General features: G+C 43.7%; 1 long non-coding RNA gene across 1 annotated transcript; it reads right to left on the bottom strand.

Moving 5' to 3' along the window:
• Positions 1–858: 858 nt before the first annotated feature.
• Positions 859–17,049, bottom strand: LOC115086164. The gene is made up of 3 exons (XR_003855118.1): positions 17,017–17,049; positions 8,715–8,875; positions 859–925 (listed from the first exon to the last, which is right to left on the bottom strand). It is a non-coding gene; the product is annotated as an uncharacterized LOC115086164 (long non-coding RNA).
• Positions 17,050–17,347: the final 298 nt, after the last annotated feature.

Genomic DNA, 17,347 nt, shown 5'->3' with positions numbered 1-17,347 from the left:
GTACCTAGAAGGGGTGGTGAGGAGTCACAGCGCCGCCTCCTACAGGAGTTACTTCTGGGGCAGAAGAGAAATACTTTTCAATTTTAAGCTGTGAGGGGGTTGCTGGGGAGGATGTAGTCACTACCTCCCGCAGCTTCCCCTTCCGCTTTGTATGTGGCATTTCAATACAAAGAAATTAATAAAAAGTATTAAACTCTTAACCAGTATCTTATTACTATAGCGTTGGTTCCTCCAATGGAGGTTTTGGAGTAAGTCAAAAAGGTAATATATTCTATCACTTACTTCAGTGGTGGATGGAGTTGGATGTTTTAAGGAAAAAGAACAAAACCGCTAGAGTTCCAGGCAAAGCTGCGCACCCCTTTGGCGCGCACGGCTTGGGCAGCGCGCCGCAGGGGGGCAGTTTTTATCGTCCTTCTCCGGCTCCTCCCAGTGACGTCAAACCCGGATCTCCGTTGAGCGGGCTCTCTGCCCCGGTCCACCGTCGGGCAGTCCCACCACTCCGGTCCACCAGCTGGAACCCCAAGGTAACCTCTCCTCTGCCTCAGGTTAGCGCCGCAGGGGGGCAGTTTTTATCGTCCTTCTCCGGCTCCTCCCAGTGACGTCAAACCCGGAACTCCGTTGAGCGGGCTCTCTGCGCACTAACTCCCATTAACGCGCACTAACAAAAACGAACAGTTTTTTGTTAGTGCGTGCTACCTCCCGTTAGTGCGCACTAAGCCGAAAAATGATTTGTTACGAAAATTCGGGGAAAGTACAATCGTTTTATCAGTTTCCCGATCCATGACGATTTAGGAAATATCGTACGAATTTCTTAATCGTCAAAAAACGATTGCACATCCCTAATATTTATCACCTTACCCTTGCCAAAGAAACCTGCAAAACCAGGTCTTTAAAAGTGACTTCAGTGGTAAAATCTTCAGCATTCCTGGAAGATATAAAAAAAAAGTTATTGTGACTCTGACTATAACTTTCCTCCTTGCCACCTTGAGCTCACTTTTTAAATTCCCTTATCCTTTTATTAACAGCACTTTAACTTTCAGTTGTCATCCTGGGACAGCAGTGAAAACACCCTCAGAAGACTGCCCAATGGGCACTTAACATTAATACCAAATAATAAGAGCATTACATAAACTCCAACTTGCCCAGTGGGGCACTTTTCATGTTTCACTGTTGTGAACCACAAATTAGTAAAAACTGTAAGCACTGTGGATGCCCACTCTCTAATCTCTCTCTGGAAGGGAAATACTAGTTCAGCCAAATTAATTTAAAAGTAACAGCTCTGAGAACTGGTATTGGGAAATGCAGACATAAAATGGTGCTGACTCATTGTTTTAAACCAAGTTTGAAAATCTTTTGGGGTGAAATTATTCTGAGAATCTTTTAGTGCTAAATGCTCTGGATATTATTTTTAATTGAGCAAGCTAATGCATCCATCCATTTGTCATTCTGATCTATTAATATGGTAACCCCCGGAGGAATTCTGCACCAAAAAGTTAAACATTCTGCACATTTATTTGTCAAAATAAAGCAATTTATTTTGCTGATCATTGTCCTCCATTCCCGTACAACCTATTATTTTCTTTCCAGCTTATGGGGGCAGACTTAAAGATTTGAACATGCATACCCTAGAGGAAAGGCGAGATATGATAGAGACATTTAAATTCTTTGAGGTATCAATGCACAGAAGGTGGCTTTCCTTCAAAGGAAAGGAGGCTCTGGAATGAGGGAGGAAGGGAGCAGACTCAGGAGTAATCTAAGGAAATGTTTCTTTATAGAGAGAGTGGTAAATGCATAGAACTGGCTTCTAGTGGAAGCGGTGGAGACAAGGACAATATTTGAATTCAATAAAGCATGGAATAAACACAGGGGGATCTCTGAGGGAATGGCAAGGTTTATAAAGCTGAATAGTTGGTGTAGATGGGCAGACCAGACAGAGCATATGGTCTTTTTCTGCCATCATGTTTTTATCTTTCTATATTGCATGCAACAGAGGAGTGTCTGAGGGAGCAGTGAATGCTATCTGGATGGTTTGATGGCATTAAGGATGAGGTGAATAGGGAAAAGACTCAGGATGGAGGAAGGGGAGGATATAGGACGGGGGAGAGGACCCTGGATTGGGAGAAAAGGAAGTGGATGCAGAGGAGGCATCAGTAAGAGGACCTGGCATATGGGCAGAGGAGGGGGAGACAGAAACCTGGGTTTAGGAGAGGGCAAAAGATGTAGGATTGAGGGGAGGCAGTTAATTGGAGGAGGGCAAGGATTCAGGCTTGGGAAGGGTTAGGAGGAAGTTGAGGAAGACAACATGGGTCTGAAACAGTGGAAAGAGATAGGGATTGCATATGTAAAAACCAAAAAAACCAAAAACAACTTACAGGTCCAGACAGATGGCAAGATGCTAGCAGAGACACGAATGGTCTGGCCAAAGGCTGAGGACCTACGTGCTGGGCAATCTAGCCTCCTGCCACCTGCTCTGATTTGGCTCTTGTTGCTGCTGCTGTTGCTCAGGCAGCCTGGCTCTCAAGAGCCAGATGCCAATGTTCTGCCCGGCCTGCAGGCTCAAGAGCTGGCTGTTTATATTGCTGCTCATGCAGCCTGCTCTTCTTGCAGGCTCTAGCTGTCTGACTCAGCTGCCAGTTACTATGTGGCTCCTCCTCGATCTGCTCTTCACTGTCTCCTCCTGTTCCAGGGGCTCACCGAGCCCAGCTCTTGAATGACTCCTGCTCTTGAGGCTGGCTGCATGAGCAGGATCAGCACGTCGCTGGGCTCTCGCGAGCCCGCGCTCTTCCTGCACACCGCTGCAGTGGCTCTTCTCAGGATCCTTGCTGCGCCATTAAAGGTAAAATTTGCATTGGGGGGAATTCTGTGGAATTTCTGCATTGCGCAGTTAGGCAGAATTGCTCCAGAGTAATATTATGTCACCATGTTTACCACACAAGGGGCCCAATGCAGTAAATCTGTGCGGAAAACGGGCGCTCAGTGGTGAGCGCCTGCTTTCCTACACCACCCAGCTACCTCTCCTGGGCCCGTGATTGAAAATTTAAATGAGGGGTCATACTGCCAAGGAGAGGTGGCTGCCAGCGGGATACGAAAATGCATTCTCAATTTTACTAGCCTCCGTTTTCCTAACTTGTGCACAGCTATGGGTTAGGAAAATGGGCGCTCGTTAATTGAGCGTCCCTTTTCTTAACCTGACCGCCGGCACACTTCTTTTATTTATTTATTTATTTTAAATCTGGCAGAATTTTGGGGCTGCTCAGAAATTAATACCTGCTCTGGACAGGCGTTCATTTCTGAGCGTAAAAATGTGCGGGTCAGGTGCACATTTTTTTTTCGATCTGGGGAGAATAGCTAATAGCACTCATCACAGGCGCTATTAGTTTTACGGGGGTTGGCCACTCTTTTTGGACGTGCTAAACCCCTTATAGAATAAGGGGTTGTAGATGCATTTCCAAAACCCGCATCCAACCATGGGTTAAACAGTGCGCTTGGCTGAGCGCACTGAATTGCATCGTCCGCAAGGTATTCCAAAATAGATGCTTAGTAGTCTACTAGGCATTTGTATTGAAACTGCATCTGTGCAAGTGGTTCAAAGTTCAAGGCCCTGCTTGGTGGTGCCAAATCATTGCTGGGTGCAGCCAGTAGGTGGTAAGGTATTATTCTCTTTCTGATTCAGCACTTGGTCCCTTTTCTAAGGGTCCTATGGAACAGGAGATGGGTGAATGGGGGTGATCAAAGGGTCTTGGGTGAGGAGTCCTGAGTGGGTTCAGGGTATAAGAAGATTTGAGGAGGGCTCCTGAGGAAATCTGGGTGCCCTGAGGGAGGGACTGGAGATTCTTGAGATTTTGTGGTAGTGTAGGATGGGTATGTATCTTTTGGCAGGGAATATTTCATGGGGGTTAAAACATTTTGGGGGGAAAGTCAAGGACTTGGCCTTCCATAATAGTAAACTAATAGCGTGTTGCTGAATTGATGTGCAAAGAGTTTACTTCATCTCCTTGACAGGATATAATTTAATATTTATTTATTTTATTTATTTAAGACTTTTATATACCGACTTTCTTGATACAAATCAAATCAACTCGGTTTACATCGAACTAAGCAGTTAACCATAACCAATTAACAAAAGACAAAATTTGATGAAGCATAAAGTTACATTATAACAAGGGAGCAAAAACTGGGGATAGGAAAATAAAGGGGGGAGAACAGAGATAGTTTACTATATACAGGTGGGGTTGTGGGAGGGAGGCAAGGAGCCAATCTCGTTATGATGTATTAGCGAGTCTTAGTGCTAGTTTAATTACGGTGGAGATGGGAACATGCTAAAAGTATGTGTTACATTTAGCTCCTGCTCAGCGAACTTTAACGGATAGCATACTAATGACTAAATAAGTTCATTAGCATGTTGTATATCTAATTAACATAAGTGGGTGCTTTAAAATATAAAGCACTTGCACTGAACAGTACAAATTTAGCCTGATGTTTGAGGCTTTGTACATTAGGAGTTAATTATTAATGGGTGTTTCCATAGGAAGCTATTTTTGATTTGTTGCATTCAGAACAAACCGAAAATGGCCTCCTTCATTGCATTTTTCACAGTTATTAAAAACAAATGGCATTTGGAGCTGTTATGGTTATAAAATACCCATGTAAATGTGTACTGAATCTGCATGGAACAACATATATTTTCTTTGAAGTCAACCAATTACAAGAGTTCTTGAGTGCAAGAAGACAGGTTTCTATCAATGAAAATGAGAATAGAGGTGATTAGATTAAGGTTGGGGACCTTTCATAGATAATCGATATAATAAGTTTTGTTAGCTTTTCTTTTTAAATATTGATCCTTTTTTGCAAATTAAACACCTCCTGCATATTTGCCTCTATGATGTGTAGTCTTAGACATGTATAAGTAATAAGGATACATTTTTTTATCATAAAGTTTATCTATCATATTTTCATAGATAGTAGATATTAACATGTCTAATCCTATGGTATTTCACTTGCAAAGTTTTGTGTCTTTGTAAAATTGTTGAAAAAGCAATAAAGATTAAATAATTAAAAAACCCCCCACAAATGCAAATCCCTAGTAGATATACAGCTTTTGTTGCAGCAATGGTACTAACTTCCCCTATAACTTACTTACAATGTAATCCTTATTTGCGAAGAAGCTATGAATCAATTGACATCTATGCCTATCTACTTTAGGGAAGGAAGGATCAGAAGTAATCCATGCTGCTGAGACTGCACACATCACTGTTGCAGCTAAGTCTGGGGACATCCACTGACCTAAAGCAGCAAAGTTTGAAATTGAATCTTACTTTTCCGCATGAAGCTAGTGCAGTCAGGGCCAGTGCATGAGTATAAGGCACCCTAGGTGAACCTTACAGTCTTGCACCCTTCCCACACACAATTATAGATTATGTTTAGCAGATTCTACATGATAGACATTCAAAGTACAGTCTTCTGAAGTAAAAATATAATTTACGGCAACATGTATATTATATTTACATGAACTGCAGTGGTGCCAACCAGAAAACCCTGCAAAAAAAAAAAAAAAGAGACACTTGGAGTCCATATGGTATTAGGCCTATTGTTATGCAGTGGGTGTGCACTTGGTCCTCAGGAAGCCTTGAGTAAACTGAATTACAATTACAATGTAGTATTCTTCCCATACCAAAATAGCACTAACTGCCAGCACTCAAACAGTATCAACCCTATCTAAGAAAAGGCAACACTGCAAATATTATACCAGGCCCCGAAACACCAATTACACCTCCTATTAGGAAAACAGAACATATGGATCTATAGCAATTTACACAGAAACTAATGCTAGCAGAATACCTCATAATTGGTCACATGTGTAGAACATATAGACCCTGACTAAACATAGAATAAAGAAACCATAAAGTAAAAATAGAAATGTACAGACCTAAACTGAACTGGAAATTGAAACAAGCCATACTCTGTATGCACTGTAACAATGGAAAAACGGATTAGCCACCATTTCTCATCAAACATCAAACAATAAAATAAAGAAAAATACATTAATCATAATAGTAAAACCATACTAATAAAAAGAATACATATTTCAATACAATTGGATAAAATATCCAATAATTATAAACTCAAACATTTTTTTAAAAATTTCCCATACCAGAATAAAATATTTCAAAACAACAGACAGATCAAACACCCAAAAATTAAAACTAATAAGGATAAAAAAATCCCCTGCTCTCCCCTAAGAACTTTTGATTTTCTTTGGGGTTGCATAGGCTCTCTTTTTGCTTTCATATATGTTGCGCTGGGAAGTGGACCCTTGGCCTGGTGCAGGATTGGTAGGCTCCCTGGTCGGACCCAGAGAGCGCCTGCCACCAGAAGGCGGAGCACAGGAGGAGACAGAGGCTAGATGGAGCTTCATCAATAGCAACCCGGGGTTCCCTCAGGTTGAGCCCTTGGTTACCTGGGCTGCCTGGTCTTAGGTGGGCCTCGCAGGATCTCTGAGAGATAAAGTTCAGGGGTGTGCCCACCATGAACAAGGGAGTCCAGGAGCCAGAGAAGGCCAGAACAGAGTCTCTGAATGAAGAGCGAGGATCAAGGCCAGAGTCAAGGATAGCGTGGTCAGCCAAAGCAGGGGTCAATACCAGTGATCAGTCCGAGGATGGTCAGTCAGACAAAGGTCAGGTTCCAGGTGGCAGTCAAACGTGGTCACTGATCAGGCAGAGGTCAGTTCCAGGCAGTGTGCAGAAGTGGTCAATGGACAATGGACAATGCAGAGGTCAGTTCCGGGCAGCATTCAGATGTGGTCAAGGAAACAGGCAAAGGTCAAATCCAGGCGGCGTTCAAACGTAGTCAAAGTAACAGGCAGAGGTCAGTACCGAGAAGACAGTCCGAATGGTACTACCTGGGTAGACGTAGGAAAAGGAGGACGCTGGAATAGAAGACTGGAACAAGAGACTGGAACAGGAAGGCAAACTAGCTATCACGACGTGATCAACCCGATTGCGAAGGCAAGGAAGTGGGGTCAGACCACTTCCTTTTAAGCAGCGATCAATCAGGGCGTGCCGTGGAGCTGGGTTCCGCCCCTGGCCCATTCTCAGAGCTGACACACACACTCGTTCATACATACATGCTGACACATATAATCAGTCACACATATTTTCACACTTAACACACACAGGATCAGTAACTCACACTCACTCGCTGATACACGATCACACCTACATGCTGAAACACATGATCAGTCACACATACATTCTCACATGCTCACTGACACACACACACTAAAGATCAGTCACACATGCAAAACTTACATGGACTGACTGCTCACACAAATGTCCAGTCATTCACACACTCTCTCTTCTCCCTGCTCCAGAATTTAAAAGCTGCAGCAGTTCCTGTGAATAATCAAAAATGTTATACTCACTTATTGGTGGCTAGGGGGTCCAGACAAAGTCCTGAGATAAAGGTGTCTCTGTGAGCTGCCCGTTGCTAGGGTGATTGTGCCTCTTGCCATAGAATCACGGGCTGCAAGACCCCAGGACTATTTTTTTTTTTTTTTTTGCTGGGGCCTGTGGCAGAGGTTGAGTTGGCAGAGACATGACGTGCAGTTCCCTATTCTCTTGCGGCTCTCTTGGATCCTATCCCCCAGATTCAGCCGCCTCTCCTCCCCGGCTCTGCCTCCTGGCCACCTCCTGCCGAAAGGCAGAACCGGGGAGGAGAGGCGGCTGAAGGTGGGGGGGGAGAGGTTCCAAGAGAGCAGGAAGAGGATAAGGGAACTGTGTGAAAAATACGCAGACAGCAGAAGGGGACCACGTGTCACTGTAATCACGCTTCTGGCCATCAGGTTTCTCGTTGGGTATGGGAGGCCACAGCGCCCACTAGCAAGGCAGCAGAGCAGGCCAAAATCACCAGCCAGATCCGGACTCTTGTCAACACCAACCGCATGATGATTTCCCAGGGTGCAAAGTCTGTGTGTACTTATTACCTGACGTTTTAGCCCGATTTTCAGAGGGAAAGCAAGCACAGACTTTCGTTTTGAAGGATATCATGGGTGCAGCGTGCAAGTGGTTACTACCACCTGATCTTTCTGACATCAGGAGACCACTTAAAAAGCGCGCAGTGCATAGAGACTTTTGTTTTCAGTTTTTATTTTATTTTTCCTGGGAATTTCAAGGTTATAAAAACAACAAAAAAAAAAAAACCCCAGCAGAAAAATTACTTTTCCACCTATTATTTTCCTGTTTGTTATAACAAATTCATTTTTTCACAGATTAATTTTTGTTATAACATTGAATTTCCCAGGAAAAATTAAAGCTGAAAACTAATGTCCTTATGTGTAGATTTGAAAATGCAATTTACAAGTGTACTTTTCCTCCCCTGAGCTGATCACGCCCCCAGGAATGCCTCTACTCAATGTGATTAAATGTTGGAACACTGAAAAAACCATGCATTTGGCTAGGGCTTATTCTCAGGGGGTACATGGTGGTTCTACTGAGTATGGGCACCTTTTCCCTTCACCTGCTTGATTGCCTTGAGATCTCTCTGAAAAAAAAGCCCCTATGCATCCTGCATGTGAGTACTGGCATCTATTTTTTCCAGAAAGATAGCGCTATATTTAGCTGCTTTGAGGGTTTGACAATATTCAGACAGTTGATCAGACAGTAAATCAGACAGTTGGTTTACACATGTAAAACATGTTTTATACCTTTAGAAATTACCTTGAAAATGACCTTCTCCATGTACATATGAAGATTCCTAGTGTTTTCCCTTATGGGATACAATCAATATTCCAGACCTTCATTTACATCTCTTATAAACAGGTGCTCAGTCTTTGGAAGTCATTAACTGATCCATGAGCAGAGTCACGGGAATCCAGTCCCTGCAAAAAATAAAAACACACACACAAATTATTTGGTCTTCAGGACTTCCTGTAAGTTTTAGGGTTTTGGGGTTTTTTTTGTTTCTTTTTTACAATTTTGATAAATATATCTTTCAAGGCTATAATTTCTAAACATTTCATCTAAGCCATTGCAGGCTTTGTGGTTTCTTTCATTTAAACATTTCAATGTTCTTTAATAGGGCTTCTCAAATCAGCATTTGAGCACAATTCAATTATAATCCAGCTTGCATTCAGCCTTTTCCTTCCCTCTCCTAGGCTATCGTGTGCCACCGCCACAGAGGGCTCAGGGCTCCTGAATGAGCTTGCATGTCAAAAGTAGAGATTCTGAAATCTCCAGGAGTGAAAACATAGCCCCAGGATTTCCAGAAAAGCACACTGGACTTTTCTTTTTCACACTTTTTCTTATTATTTTCACAGATTTTCAAATATCCCAGGCAACGAGGTAGAAATGTATGCAACAGTGTAAAATAACTGTCATTGGCACTGTCTAGGTCTACAACCCTGTGCCTCCCCCCCAAAAAAAACCAAACAAAACAAAAAACCCTGCAGAGTTTCTATAACAACATTCAAGAATAATCTCTCTATTTTAAGGACAATTGCCATTTCAGTGTCCCTGTACATCCTAATCCCATTATCGTGTGCTATCAGCAGACCGGGGCATTGTCCCCAAAGGACAAGATCTTGGCATCAGGTTACAGGACAGCGTTTTGCATTCAGGAAGCTCTGATGTGCTCTGAATGGAACACCCAGGGAGACAGAAAGCCAGGAGTTAATGTTACAAATAAGACCCACATCCACTGCTGGTTTGTGCTACCATTACCATATGTTCCAACGCTTCCATCACAAATTGAACAACTCTAGTGTTGCTCTCCCCGCGTTTCAGAAGTGCAAGCAACCAATTAAGGCTACCAAGAAATCTGGTTGGGTCTCAGGACAGATATCCCACTTTTCATCACTTGCTTGCTTTTAAGGGTGTAGAAAGACCTAGAACAGATTGTAGCAGTGACTTCAAAATGGGCATTTTTTTTAATCAGTGAAAAGAGAGCTGCGTGCAGTAACATTCAGAGAATGAACAAATTAAATGAAGTTCATGCTAAGAAAATGTCAAGAGGAGAAAAAAAGACAAAGGAGAAAGGCCAAATGAAAAGATTCTTTATTGTTGCCAGAAAATTAGAGCAAGCTCCAAGGAAAGGTGCCTGACGCACATTTCAGATATGTGGCATAACACCGGCAATCAGAGACAGGGAAAGATTACTGAAGCAGTTGGAGATGGATGGCTCCGAAAAGTACCTTCAAAATCAGTCCTGCACAATTGCAAGTCAGAGACATCCCATAACCTGCCCCTTATACTGCCCTTCCACATACATACCTCCCTCACACCAATCCCCCGCCACAGTCAAACCCCCACAATCACACATATCCGACACTTAACTTCCAGAAGCCTCACACACCCACCACATAGCCAAACTCCCTCCCCCACACACATACATTCACCCAGCCACTACATATACACAATCCCATATAAGAACATAAGAACATAAGAAATTGCCAGGCTGGGTCAGACCAAGGGTTCATCAAGCCCAGCATCCTGTTTCCAACAGAGGCCAAACCAGGCCACAAGAACCTGGCAATTACCCAAACACTAAGAAGATCCCATGCAACTGATGCAATTAATAGCAGTGGCTATTCGGTAAGTAAACTTGATTAATAGCAGTTAATGGACTTCTCCTGCAAGGACTTATCCAAACCTATTTTGAACCCAGATACAATAACTGCACTAACCACATCCTCTGGCAACAAATTCCAGAGCTTAATTGTGCGTTGAGTGAAAAAGAATTTTCTCCGATTAGTCTTAAATGTGCTACTTGATAATTTCATGGAATGTCCCCTGGTCCTTCTATTATCTGAAAGTGTAAATAACCGACTCACGTCTACTCGTTTAAGACCTCTCATGATCTTAAAGACTTCTATCATATCCCCCCTCAGCTGTCTCTTCCACATTTCCATAAACACACACAGTCTCATACATCCCATCCCTCAAAACACCCCACATATATACAAACCCCAACCCCACACACCTGCTACAGTCCCCAGCATACCCTCACACACCCATACCTCCCCTCCCCACAGAGACAGGGAAATAACTGATGCAGCTTCTCAATTTACCAGCTCCCCCATACCCAAACACCTGCCCTAATCACACTGCCATACCTCAGTAACCAAATCTCTCTCTCCCCCAACAGGAGATAAAGCGACTTGCCAAAGGTCACAGGGAAAGTCTATAGGAGAAGAGGGATTTCAACCCTGGGTACCCTGCTTCACAGCTGATTGCTATAATCACTACTTCATCGTCATCATCTCTATTTATTAGATGCCTTCCCTTCTACACACCCCAGAAGACTTGCAAACATTTCACAGTTACAATAATAAAACATAAACAATGGAGCACACTAATATCCAATCATAAAACACAGCAATAAAACGATGACTCACATAATAGCATTTCATTCATCTTAGATTTAAACAGGAAAAGCCTCTGCAAAACCCTGATTTTAAGACATAAATCACAACTTGTGTGGGAATGTGTTCCAGAGGGAAGGGGCCCTGCATGAGAAAGCTCACTGACATGCTCTGGTCTGTTGTGCTAATCTGACAGAGTGGAGGGCTACAGTGCTTCCTTCTCCTTTTTTGTTTACTGAAGAGAGAAACAGTTTCTCCATCTGTGGCAAGAAGAGACATTTTCCCTTCCCAAATGGAATAGCTGCTTCTTTGAGCACCTGGCCACTGGATGCATACACCTCAGGAGAACCAAATCCCTGGAGACAGGATTCAGTCCAGACCAATAATGACAAATTTATTTATATCAAAGAATAAAAAGAATAAAGGAATCTTTGACAAGTTCACCTCATCCGCCTCAGTGAAGTCAACAGGTGAGCAATAGCCACAAGAAATATCAGCAACTCTGGAAAATCTACTCTACTTACAGCCAACAGTTACTTTAAAGTGGAAAAACTCAGTACAGTTCATTTCACATGGGGGTTACTGTTAGGCACTGCAGAGTTGGAAAAACCAGTCTGCAGCTCCAGATCAGGATTCAACCAGCGGCGGATAGTAACTGCCATAAGGCCCACGAGGAGTCTCATAGTTCAATAAGCTTCATTCCACCCCAGGAATGGTTTATTCCAAATCAGAAAGAAGAATTTACTGACACTTAAAAAATAGTCCAAAGATAAAAAAGTGCAAGGAAAGTAGAGAAACTTAAAAAAAAAACTGCAGTCCACAGTTCCCCAAAACTCTCCCAGTTTGTTATTCACAGCTTGCTTTCAGTTCTCTTCAGTTCATACAAATCCTCAGTTCTTGCCCCACCAACCTCCCACTGAGGCCCTCCCGTTGTCCTCCAGGCTCCTCAGGGAGAAAATAAAGGGTAAACCTATAACAATCAAACTGGGGATTCCTCCAGCAGAACAAGGGTCCTCATAGACTGAGGGCCTGTATTCTTCAGGTCGGTAAACTCCCTTTATTCACTCCAGCAAATACAACCCTCACTCCAAAGTTCTCTTCACAACTTCTGCCAAGAACACCTTCGACTCCTCCTTAGCTTCTGCCCTGTGCCTCGTGGAAGGCACTTTTATATGCCTTACTAAACCCATCCCCTTTGGAGGAAGATACCCACCATTAAACACTGTCCTCTACACCTCCCCCCCCCCCCCCCCACCAAACCTCACTCCACTGGAAAACTCCACACTTTAATAATAGCTCCTTTCTAATGAACCCAGAGGGTTTACCCCTGATTGTTCATTTCACTTAGTCCAAATCTTAGGATAAAAGTTGAAACTTCCCATGACCAACCATTTTCCTTATGGTTGCTCCCATACCTCAGATGCTCTTCAAGAAAAGAATGTGCACCTTAAGCCTTAGGGGTAGAATAGAGATTTTACTCCCTCCATGGACAGCAACCAGAAAAAGAAAATGGAAATGGAAAAAGAAAGACCCCCATACTCACTGCAAGTTTCCCTCTTTATATCCCTAGATGTCACTGTATGACATCATCTAGGATTAAATCTACACATACTTCACACACATTTTTTACCTACTTAGACCCAAAGGCTACACTTTTGCGACCAAGGTCACAACACTTTTATAACCAAAGTTTCTATCTTTTGTGTTCTTACTAGTGTTCATGCCAAAAATTAACCTACTATATCCACTGGTCCAAAACCTCTTGTCTTCTCATAGGCCAATAGCTGATCGCTTTTCCTTAACTTCTTGATTGTGCTGCTCAGAGACCTGAAACTCTAGCAGAGGCTTTGGAGACCCTGGGCACAGTAAGGGTATGCCCTACCATCACCAGTTTTCATACTACCCCCAAAGACCATTCCTAAATACTCTTATTTTTCCTCTTTTTTCCCTTCTGTTCTCCTAAGCGTCAAGGTACTCCCTTAGCCTGACATGACTTTGCACCAGGTATATTAAGCAGTCTCCAGCCACTGGTGCTCCAGTGGTGATCCTTTCTGCTAATGACTTCTCTTTTTCCTGAGAATCTTCAGACAAAAATGTATCTTTGGGGGTTGGGCAGCTGATTTCAGAGCCGCATTGCTCATCACAGATCATAAAGATCTTGCCTATCTTCCCTGATGCTAAAGGTAAGAAATCAATGAACAAAAGAAAATCTACAAATTACACCCCCACCCTACAAAATAACAAACTTATAAAAGAAGCGTTTATAATATTTTATTCCACACTAAGCATTCAACACAATTTAAAAAAGTATATTAAAAAGAGGAATAGTATAAGAGCATTCTCATAAAACATAATCACCCACTTTGAGCAAGATCATATGGAGTATATTAAATGTAGTACGTAAATGTAATAGAGAACAAATCAATTACACACAATACCAATAAGACAAAATGGTAAGGAACTTCCAGTGTGGTCCAGACAACAAAATCTAATTTTCTGTGTTACAAACCTGGGGCCTCATTTTCCAATATCGCATTGGTAACGCATTAAGGGGCGTTTCCCATGCAAATGAGGCTTTTTTCGTGCAGCGGGGAAACTTCGCGTGCCGCGATGTTTTCGCGATTTGCGCAAATGTATTCGCGAATCGCGAAAACATCTTCGCGGTGCACGATAAACAACCAAAGAATCATCGCACTGCACGAACAGCCTGTTTCATGAAAGGTTTATCGCAGTTCATGACATTTCAAGACAGCCTGTTTCAGTATCCTGCAGGCCGGGGAGAGAGAGAGAGAGAGAAAGCTGGGGTGAGAGCTTCTCGGTCTCCGTAGATTATAAAGGAGATGGGGGGTGTTATGTGTTGGTATGGGCCCTAGATTCCAAGCCATCAATGGCCATGATTCATCTTTCCATCATGCGGCCTGAATGCTGCTCCTGTATTGCTCCCTCTCCATCTTGAGAGCTCTGTCATCGCCCTGAAGATTGTCTGTGCAGTGGACCATTGCTCCTTCCCTTAGACCAGTGGGACTGTTAGCCCACCCACCTTCAATGTCACCTCCGGGCTGAGAGGAGACCGAGGATGCAGATAGGCACCATGTTTTGTTTGGTGGCACATGTCTTTTTCGCTCGCTGAAGGAGCGTGCAAAAGGAGCCTGCCTCCTTGTGTGTACCTGAAGTGCACCAGATTCTGCATCTGCTTAAGGTCAGACTTGCTTTCTTCCTTCACTTGTGCAGACAGGTATAAAAAAAACAATGTAAAATAAAAAACAAATGTTTTACCTTGGGGAAGCATCCATGCCCCCTTGGGCAAAATGGCAAGAGCAGGGGAGAAGCAAGCAGGGCAAGAGGCCATGGGGAGGCCCTCCCTTTGCCTCCCACAGTCCTTTCATGCCCTCGGGGGGGGGGGGGGAGGGGCTGGTGGTAGTAAAATCACACTGCTGCTATGGCTCACCCCACAGCCATGGCAGTGAAGAAATCCTCTGCTGCTGCTGCTCAGAAGCAACACGGGACTGGCCAGGGTGACAGCACAAAGCGGAGGGGAACCTGGGAAAGCTCCCACTGCAATCGACAGGCTGAACAGGCTCAGTGATGATGTCATCACCACTGCAAGCCTTAAAGGGCCAGGTCGCAGTGGTAGCAGACACCGCCAGGGCAGAGAAAGAAATAAAAAGTAAAATAAAAGAAACAAAATTAAAATAAATTAAGTAAAGGCAAAGGGTTGAAGGGGGCGCAGACAAGCGGCAGGAGAACTGTGCAAACACACACAGTGACAGGACCCTCAGCCCACCCAGGAGTGCCAGAGTTGCATCAGAAAGGATTCTTGGGATAGCCTTGGCTGTTTGGGAAAGGTACTTGGAAGAAAGATAAGACCTGGAAGGTAAGTCCATGTAGCCCCCCCCCCCAGGAAAAACAATTGAAATTTAAATGTTTGAGCAATTTTGAGTGTTGGGTTGTCCAATACAAGCCCCCATCACCTGTGCATGGGTGTTTTGAAACTCTAATGTGGCCCGGATCAGCCCTGTACCAGAGTTCCATTCTAGCCTGGAATCCACGTCAGGTCTGGCTGCAGTTCACTGAATACCCCTTGAAGCAAGCTCAAAAGAATGAGGGCTAGCATCATGGCTTTTGTAGTGATTTGCCCAGCATAGGGACACTAAAATTGAGGTGAACAACCCCTAAGAATCATATTTGGGACAGTGCAGCACATCTAAAAAAAAATGTTAAAAATTAAATAGAAATGGCTGACACCTCTGCCTCGTCATTGGGAAAGCTGAGAGTGGTAGCAGGAAGTAAGAGGCTTTTAAAAGTGGAACTGCTTGGGCGACAGCAGTGGCGCAGGGATCTGCTCCCTGAAGAAAAAGGGTCTGCATGTGGGTACTTTAGGAGAGAGCAGGAGGACTTTGGAGAAGTCAGAAGTGCTGATAACTTGCTCTGCCAGACTCCAGAGGATTTGTGGTGCATCCAGCCTGCTCAGAGGGGACAACTTCAGGAACCAGTAGCACTACGTTTACTATGTCCCTGAAAGGATTAAAAGAGAGAGAGAAGAGAAAAAAAGAAGTTTGATTCCAGATTCCAGAGTGACTGCTGTGCCCTGGAAGGAAAAGACAAAACAGACAGGGGCGGATCTTAAAAGGGTTACGTGCGTAATATATGTGCGTAACCCTTTTAAACCCCTCCTGCGCGCGCCTATTTTGCATAGGCTCGGTGACGTGCGCAAGCCCCGGGACGTGAGTATGTCCCAGGGCTTGAAAAAAGGGGCGGGGAGTGGGTGGGGCGGGGCGTGGCCAGAGGCCTCCGAAGGCCTGCTAGGCCGGGGGATTGCACCCCGGCACTCAGCCAGTGCGCGCAACCTACGTCTGCCCAAAGGCAGGCGCAACTTAAATAATAAAGGTGGGGGGGGGCGAAAGGAAAGTTCCCTCCGAGGGAACGAGGAAAGCCACTGGGGCTCCCCTAGGGTTTGGTGCGTGCAAGGTTCACAAGTGTGCACCCCCTTGCGCGCCGACCCTGGATTTTATAACATGTGCACGGCTGCGCGTGCATGTTATAAAATAGGGCATAGATTTGTGCGTGCCAGGTTGCGCGCACAAATCTATGCCCACGCGTAGGTTCAAAGATCTGGCCCACAGTGTTGTTAACGGCAAGAAAGCTGAATAGGAATGCAGTCTAATAGAACCTGTTCAAGTTAGAGGGGAGTGTGAAGATTTAAAAATTGAAAAAGTGAATGCTGTTGCCCTGAAATTAAAGGCAGGAAAGTTTTTATCTTTTTATTTTCCATAACTAGATATAATCAGTTCCACTAGAAAGACTTTTAGCTTGAGGAAGATACTCTGTACAAGAAAGGAAGTCATTATTATTGATTTCTTATAGACAGGTAATAGGTACTCCCCTGGAGGATGACACCAACAGAGGAAGGCCGGCCGCCAAAGACCTCAGGGCCCATCGCTAGAGGAGACATGATTATGCTTGAGACCATTGCACAGCAACAGACAAAGCTCAGACCAAGGCCTCTGGACCACAGATAAGTGTGTGCACACGCATCTGAGGGACACAACCTAGATCTGGCCAGACTAGTAAAAATTAATGAGCTCAATAGGAAAGTGATAGAAAAGACAGACCACACAGAGAAAAAGACAAACACAGCCCAGCAAGACAAAGATACTTACCATAAAAGGACTCTCTTTGTTTCAGCAGAGTCTGGAAGAGAAAAATATAACCCACAAAGACTCAATTACTTAAAATACAAATTTGAAGTCTGGATACAAGTTTGGGATACAGCTAGAGTAAATTAAAAGTGATACTTACCTGACTCTTAGTTGACTTCAGCTTGAGATTATACAAGAAAGAGAATAGAATTGTTAATATTGGTTTAGTACAGTACTGCAAACACTTATTTTCTCAAACTTAGATTACTGTAACTCTCTATTACTGGGTCTTCCCACATGTAGCCGAAAACCATTACAATTACTACAAAATGCTTCTGCCAGACTTTTATTA

Source organism: Rhinatrema bivittatum, chromosome 2 (genome assembly GCF_901001135.1).
Source record: "Rhinatrema bivittatum chromosome 2, aRhiBiv1.1, whole genome shotgun sequence".
NCBI classification, from domain to species: Eukaryota; Metazoa; Chordata; class Amphibia; order Gymnophiona; family Rhinatrematidae; genus Rhinatrema; species Rhinatrema bivittatum.
The sequence above is the reverse complement of the archived record's forward strand: the minus strand, read 5'-3'. Positions and strand labels throughout refer to the sequence as shown.